This window comes from Pseudochaenichthys georgianus, chromosome 6 (genome assembly GCF_902827115.2).
Source record: "Pseudochaenichthys georgianus chromosome 6, fPseGeo1.2, whole genome shotgun sequence".
Lineage (NCBI taxonomy): Eukaryota > Metazoa > Chordata > Actinopteri > Perciformes > Channichthyidae > Pseudochaenichthys > Pseudochaenichthys georgianus.
In genome coordinates, this window is record NC_047508.1 from 9,029,907 (window position 1) to 9,038,031 (window position 8,125).

At 42.0% G+C, this 8,125-nt stretch overlaps 1 long non-coding RNA gene across 1 annotated transcript; it reads right to left on the minus strand.

Moving 5' to 3' along the window:
- Nucleotides 1-2,587: 2,587 nt before the first annotated feature.
- Nucleotides 2,588-7,174, minus strand: LOC117447896 (uncharacterized). The gene is made up of 4 exons (XR_004552291.2): nt 7,047-7,174; nt 3,450-3,494; nt 3,214-3,300; nt 2,588-2,990 (listed from the first exon to the last, which is right to left on the minus strand). It is a non-coding gene; the product is annotated as an uncharacterized lncRNA (long non-coding RNA).
- Nucleotides 7,175-8,125: the final 951 nt, after the last annotated feature.

Consider the following 8,125-nt stretch of genomic DNA (forward strand, 5'->3'; position numbering starts at 1 on the left):
CCGGTGGAGGAGCCCTGGGAAAAGCTGGGGATTGATCTTATGGGACCTTTTCCCCGCAGTAAAAAAGGCAATTGCTTTCTCCTCGTGGTTGTGGATTATTTCACAAAGTGGGTTGAGATGTTTCCCCTAAAAGACAGCAAAACTCACAAGATTGTTGCCGTCTTGAAAGATGAGATCTTCACCCGTTTCGGTGTCCCACGTGAGTTGGTTTCTGATCGGGGAGCGCAGTTCACTGGCCATGGCCAACCTATGCAAATCCTGGGTAGTCACACAAAAGTTCACCACCAGCTACCATCCTCAAGCCAATCTCACGGAACGGTCCAACCGGTGTGCGTTTAATTAACACAACTATTTTAGATAGTTGATCGTTACAGTACATCCCTCCACATATTCTCCCACAAACTCCTCTTTTCCCATGTGTATATACAGGAGTCTGATGTCAAAATAAGAAACTGCGCCCGTGCTATATATAGCTGCTAAAACTGCAACATCTTTTTTGTTTTGCTCTAGCCTAAAACCGTTGTGTGTTGTTTAGCTTAAACGATTCAATGGGGCTTATATTGTTCACAACAGTGATTGTCATGATGTGTTTCTATTCTGCTGTTTAAGTGGAAGGTGATTCTTTATGTTTATGTTTTGTCCTTGTATGTTTCTTTGTAAAGCAACCTTGAGGTTATGAAAGGCGCTATATAAATTCAAGTTATTATTATTATTGTTCATGTAGCCTAATGCTTAGTGTCCTCTTGTTAAATAAAGTTACTCTAGGAATGCATATTTGATCATTTATTAACAGGCCCCAGCAGTGGCGGCTGGTGGAAAATATTGTTGGTGGTGCTATTGATATAGTGAGTAAAACATTTTTTTTTGGGAGAAATGACCCCTTAAATTAGGACTTCTGGTGATGTAATGGCGCGTTTCCAGTGCAGCGCGGATCTCGCTATGCTGCGTTCAGACCGGATGCGATGCGAATATTCGCTTCGCTCTAAACGCTCCTATGGCATCGCTCTAGTCGCTCGAGTTTCACCGCAGCTGCCAGCTGTGTTTACTCGCATCATTCAAACAAGACGCGCTGGCTCGGGAGCTACAACTACAACAACATGAACATATTTGACCGTGATTTAATTGTAATACACGTTTCAAAATGATTCCGAATTAACAACATACTGATACCGGTTAGTAAAAACCATGAATTAATGCTTTGACAAGTCTGCAGACAGACGGCAGGCGAACAACCTTTTAAAATGCTTTCTGAATGGAGCTTTGCTAAGCTAACGTTATATATGCTCCGACCGTCCACACTCACAACAACGGCCTATACAGACATAAATAAACCAGCGATTGTATTCTCCATGACACAGACAGTCTGTGGTTTGTATTTGTTTAACTTTGGTCTAGTTTCTGAACAGATGTTTGAAGAGCAAGCATGGGAAACAAAAGATAGCATTTACCTGTTTGCATCGTTTGCATCCAGCTAGCCATGTGAGAAGCCTTGTTGATACGTTTTGTCTTTTTCACGAGCTTGCTGTGATATATACAGATCTGGTTGGTCCGGTCCAAGGTCTTTAAGTATCAATTTATCTCCCAAACTTCTCCTTTCAAAAGGATTGGAGAGTAGCTCTTGCACGGAATTGGGTGCGGAGCACTGCGGACCGAGGTTCCGGCAACTCTACCTGCACACCATTCTCATCCAAAGACTGCGTCACCTTGGTCACTGACGGGTCTAAAAAACAACTCACGTCAACGCACGTAAGCAACATGGGCGCCAACGTGAGCGCCCACGTGACCAAAATATTTGACGGCGCTGATTGGCTGAAATTATGTTTCGGCGGCACAGTTTACAATTGAGACTTTTGCAACGTGCTGGTTGCTGCTGTTTGGCTCGGGGGCTCCGCCAGGTAATGATAAAGCCATGGGCAAGGCCAGGCAGGAAACATGTGACTTATCAGTAACTTTAGACATCGTAACACAATTTTAAACGAGATTGTATTGTAGATTGTACATTTTTGTGATACCAATTGTATGATATTTACCTTGTTCATTAAAAATTTAAATATAAAATATATATTTTTTTAAAATATTTTTTTTTAAATATATATTTTTTATTTAATTTTTTGTTTGTTGTATCTGGCAAGAGGTGGGGCGGCGCCCCTATGGGCCGGCCGCCACTGGGCCCCAGGCTTTCTAAAAATGAACGGATCTAAATAAAATATATGCTGTTTACTAGGGATGCACGATAATTATCGATATTAGGAATTATGACGTCATCCCGATAAACCCGATACCAGTATTAATAGCCCCGATAATATACAATATATTTTTTGGGTAAAAAAAAAAGAAAAAATACTGCGGTGTGCAATAGTATGAAGCTGCAGCGTCGGAGACAGCAGTTACAGAACCGCACACACAGGTCCCGTGTCACGACCGCACACACAGGTCCCGCGTCACGTGACGCCGTCCCGCGTGACGGCGGCACGTGACGGTCAACGCACGTTCACATGAATGTTTATATATATATTCTGTTAATTTAGTTGAGAATTTCAAAAATATAGTCTTTTATGTCTTTTATATGTATATTAAACAACACTGTTAATTTAGTTTTGGGTATGTTTATAATTCTCGTTTCATTATTATTCAAAAGAAAACAACACTGTTAAACACTGTTCCTTCTACAGTATCATAATTCTCGTTTCATTATTATTATTATTAATAAATCAAAGGTGTCTTCGAAGAGGTGCTAGATTACTGAAAAACAACTGTTAGTGTGTTCATGCACCAGCCTGCAAAAGATAAACAAGCAGTTTGACCGAGAGGCATTTCAGTTCAGAATACATTTTTATTTATTTTTATTGCGGGGTCTGCTGTTTCTTCACTGGGGGTGAGGCGGGGTCTGCTGTTCCCTCTCGAGGGAGATAACCTGTCGTGGCACTCTGAATATTGGCTGAAGGGTTCCCTCCAGCAAGCTTCTGGCCTCCAGAGTCCAGAAGGCAAACCTTTGAAACAATAAGAACAAGACGTCATCTAAAGTATTGCATAGGGAAAGGCTAAGGCATTGGTGCACAATTGATATGCATTAATAATCTCAACAGATATTGCCATCCAGAGTCTTACAGCTCTTGTTACTGATGGTCTACTGATCTGTACATGGTTAACCTAATATAATAGATAATCTACAAGTGACCATCAAAATAAAGTGTTACTTAAATCAAAACTCACATATTGTTAAGGGCTTTCATACCCTTGTATTTCAAAATGCTCCATGAGAAGAATACACCACCACTTCCGAATCAAAGGCATGTCCCTCTGAATGAAATTAGAAAGTGACAAAGACAATTTTTGATTCACAATGTCCACCATAAATCATTTTTCTTCAACATGAACAGTATGATGCAACATAAGCAACACTTTAAGTAGGCATTTACTTCTTTAGTAAATACAAATCCTAAACTAACCTCCTGGAATTGAAACCCGGCGCTTGTGACAATGGACAGAGTGTACTGGAACAGAGAAGATGGAAAACAAGGCATTATATTTACAATGTTTACAGAAGCCTGCAAACATATCAACTGATACCCTACCATAAGCATAACAATCCCGCAGTCATTTCCAGACATCTGGCATGGCTAGGGCTGTGCAATTAATCGTATTTTAATCGCGATTACGATTATGGCTTCTGACGATTATGAAAACAGCATAATTGATGGGTGCGCTTTCGCCCCTCCCTACAAACCCACTCGGCCACGTGGGAGTGACATGTGTTGTGAGTGTTCAGCATGAGTGAAAATGTCAGAACAAGAGCAGCAACTCGTTAAAAAGAAGGGTAAAACTATTTCCACTATTTGCAAGTACTTTGCCATTACATTTCACATCGCTAAATATATGTGCCCAGTTAGCACTGTTAGCAACCAGGGCTTTAAGAAACTTGTCAACACGTTGGACAAGCGTTACGCGATGCCGTCTCGGTATTATTTCAGCAGGTCTGCGCTGCCTGCACTATATGACAAATGCCGTGGGGAAGTTGAGAGAGATGTGGCTTCAGCTGACTACGCCGCGTTCACACTGCGGTACTTTTCCCACAAAGGTTCATGCGAACTTAGTTCATGCGAACTCTTTAGTTCGCATGAACTAAGTACAGATCGCGTTCACATCAGAAAAAGTCCCTGGGGGTGGATTAGGCAAATGGAGCCGCTGACGTCACTTCTTCTTCTTCTGCTTTGGGTTTACTGGCAGGCCGCAACCCACTTCACGGCGTATACTGCCGCCCAAAGTCCCCGGCCGGAAGTCCCCGGAGTTGGGGACTGGCTTCAGTAGAAGCTGCTGGGACTCCCAGCAGCTTCTACTGAAGCCTTCCGAGTAAATCGCCAGAACGCCGACACCTCCTCATCTCCACCGCTCCCATGTTTTATTTTGTGTTGCCATAAGTTAGTCTCTCTGGGTTTCTGTGCTGGGCTAATGCTAATGCTAATGCGAGGATAATAAAATGGCGGCTTCACAAAACTTTTTGGGAGTTTTACGGGGCGTGGTTTGCAATTCGCCCAGCCAATCAGGAATATAGCTCTTTTCTCAAAAAAGAGCCGCTCGAAAGTCCCTGCTTTCTAGCAGGGACTTTCGAGGGGATTAAAAGGTTCGCATGAACTACTTTTAGTACCGGCTCTTTTTGGTGTGAACGCGAGCATGAACTAAGTTCGCATGAACCTTTGTGGGAAAAGTACCGCAGTGTGAACGCGGCTTTTGCGACCACAACAGACCTATGGTCTAGCCGAGGGGTGCCCAACCAGTCGATCGCGAGATGTGTCTAAAAATAGAACACTATCGTTAATGTCCTGTAACATAATCTTCCTGTGCCAGAATAATGCACTTGAACGCATCAAAGCTTTGTGATTGGCCGGCGTCACCCCATGTGTCGGGGCGTGGCTGAGGGTCTTCAGTACTGGTGGCAATATTGTCACCTGCCTGCGCTCATCTATGAAACCAGACAATGTAAACAGGCTGGTGTTTCTTGCAAAAAATCTTTAAGAGATGACATGAGCAGCCCTACCAGCATTTGCCATGGTGGCCTAAACATTTTTATTTGGTCTTAAATTGTAGTTCAACATTTATTTCCTGTTACTTCTGGAGAATCTGGACCATGACGGTTGGCCAGCCTTCAACGTTTGACTGAGTGGAATATGTTGAATATGTTTTACAAAAATGTTGGCTATATGTTAAGGAGTTTTCAGGTTGTGACAGTGCACTGCATCATATTTGATTTAATTTATTTTGGTCTAATTTATTTTTATTTATCATATTAATAATATATGTTTAGTATGGTTTTAGAAGTGCGCTCCAACATATTTGTTGATCTTGTTTATTGGTAAAATATTATTTGTTTTAAAGTTCAATAAATGGTCAATGAATAATCGTCAAAATAATCGTGATATCAATTATTGACCCAAATAATCATGATTATGATTGTTGCCATAATCGCACAGCCCTAGGCGTGGCAAGCCCTAAAATCAACATCAAAAAAAGATAACATTAAATACATGACTGATAGATAAACCCCAAGTCTTCTCCATCACATGATGATTTGTATGATGATGTTTTTTGTGAGTCACTTTGGATAAAAGCCTCTGTCAAATAACATAACCATAACATACAGTTTCATTAAACAAATAAACAAAATGGTTAACAGTTGGTTTTGCAGCGAGTCATCATAGGCTAACAGATTACATTTAGCACTTGTTGCTTGTATGGCTGTTCAATACAACAGAATAGTTGTTAACTTTAAAAAAAAAAAACATGATTCACATTACTCACACTCTTACTGTAATTAGTGATTCAATTACTCAACTATGACACCTAGTTGGGCTTGCCAAAATCACGCTAGTTTCATTAAACAAATGATCAAATATGCTAAGGAAGCTAATGCTTTTGGTAATGCTTTTGCCGAAAGCTATAGCTAACGAATAGTTGTTTTAGAGACTTTAATACGGTTAGAAGCTATCATAAGCAAACAGATGTTTGTTTGTATTGCCTTAACACTATCACGGAGCGTCCACACTACAGCTTCAAAAAAAGCTTGGAGCTGGGCGTGTCTGTCGCTTGGGGATTTTATTCAAGCAACGTGACCAACAACCAATCACATGAATCACCCGCCCCCGACATACAAAGCAAAAACCCCCGTAGAATCAAATCCCGTTTCGGAAAATCTGACAGCTCAAGCCGTAGCCAATCAAACCGCGTCTAAACTGGGAGAGATATCCCGCCGTTCATTTCTATATTTCAAAAAAAGTTGGAGGAGAAACTAATTATCGCTGTAGCAAATCACCCGGTTGTGTATGACCAGACCCTCTTCACCTACCGGGATACAAACCGGAGGAACCAGGCATGGAGGGAGGTGGCAGTGGGGGAAACTGGTAGGTTTTCGCCTGTTTGGGGAGTTTATATATATATATTGCTCCCATACAATCCCCGGGGTTTTTTGCTTTGTATGGGGGCGGGAGATTCATGTGATTGGTTGTTGGTCGCGTTGCTTGAATAAAATCCCCAAGCTACAGACACGCCCAGCTCCAAGCTTTTTTTGAAGCTGTAGTGTGGACGCTCCGTTAGTGGTTTAGGAAGAGGGGAGTTCTTCACAAATCCAGCGCTCCCTAATACTTCGAACCTGATCAGTCACCTGAAACATCGCCATCGCTACGATGGTGTGTTAAAAGCGTACGAAGACAATAATACAATACAAAGTGTGTGTGTGTGTGTGTGTGTGTGTGTGTGTGTGTGTGTGTGTGTGTGTGCAACTCAAGGCATATGCTCGAACTGGAGCTGCCTGGACGCTGCAATCATGTTGCGCACTATCCGTGCTGAGTGTGCTGACTTTTCGTACAATGTCCCGCTGTCTGGCTTCCTGCATAAAGTCAAGTGCTCGGCGCAGTTGTGGCGAAATGTCGCTCCTCTGTTTTCATTTAAACAGCTCCTTATATCCGTTAGCGCAGCTAGCTAGCACCAGATGCTAACAACAACAATGCACGTAAGGTTTCTCTCTCGCTCGCTCGGGCCACACATACACATACCCTCCCGGTCCTCCAGATGGCCAGTCGGTGCCTGCCGGTGAGCGTGGAAGTGTGGTCTGCCACAAGCGGGCGGCAGGAGCGGGGCTGTCAGCATCAGCTTGTAGATGGTATTTTAAACTCGATGCGCTCTGAAACTACGGGGCGGCCAAGTAAAAAAAATACACATGCGTTAATCACGTTAAAATAATTAGTGGCGTAACATTTTTTGTATTATCGGTATCGGTCTTGAGAAGCAGGAAGTTATTGGTATCGGTTTCAAAAAACCAATATCGTGCATCCCTACTGTTTACCCAATGGTTAATTGCAACTACATTTACTCAATAAGTGTTTTTAGGTACTATTTTGTCATACTTTACTTGGGTATTCCTATGTTAAGCTACTTTGTACTTCTGTTCTACATTTTGGGGGAATATAGTTGACTTTACCCTACTACATGTATTTAACACTCATAGTTTCATGCTACATTTTACATTTAAAAACAACATTTTAAATAAACAGTATGATGTGGTACTGTACTCCTTATATACACAGTGTTCCAAAGTTGGCTAAACATTGACAAACTACAATGAAATGCTCTTTCATGTACTTCAAGCAATTAAAACACAATATTATAAAATTGGTTAATACAATGCTTTGAAAAGAGCAATATTGCATACAGGGTACTTTAATACTTAAAACCTTTGTACTTCTAGTTAAGAAACATTTCGAATTTAGGATTTTTACTTAAACTGGAGTATTTTCAGCCCAAAGTATTTCTACTTTTGCTTGAGTAAACAGTACATCCTCTACCTCTGACATGTTTCTATCGCAGCAGATTGCAACACCTTGCTTTTCAAAGCAAGGGCTACTTGCCCTGGAGCATCTTTAGGTGTGCTTGTTTTAAACTCAGAGTAGCACAGGCCGGTCGAGCAGTAGGACCCAGCAGCAGCAGCAGCAGCAGCAGCAGCAGCAGAAGGTGGAGCCTGAATGAAAACCAAACAAGCCTCCACACCCTGCAGTCTCTGGAAGTTCCTCCGCATTCCTGCCATACACAACACACACAACTGGGAGGAACCACTCCCTGCGGCTGGGTAAGTGTG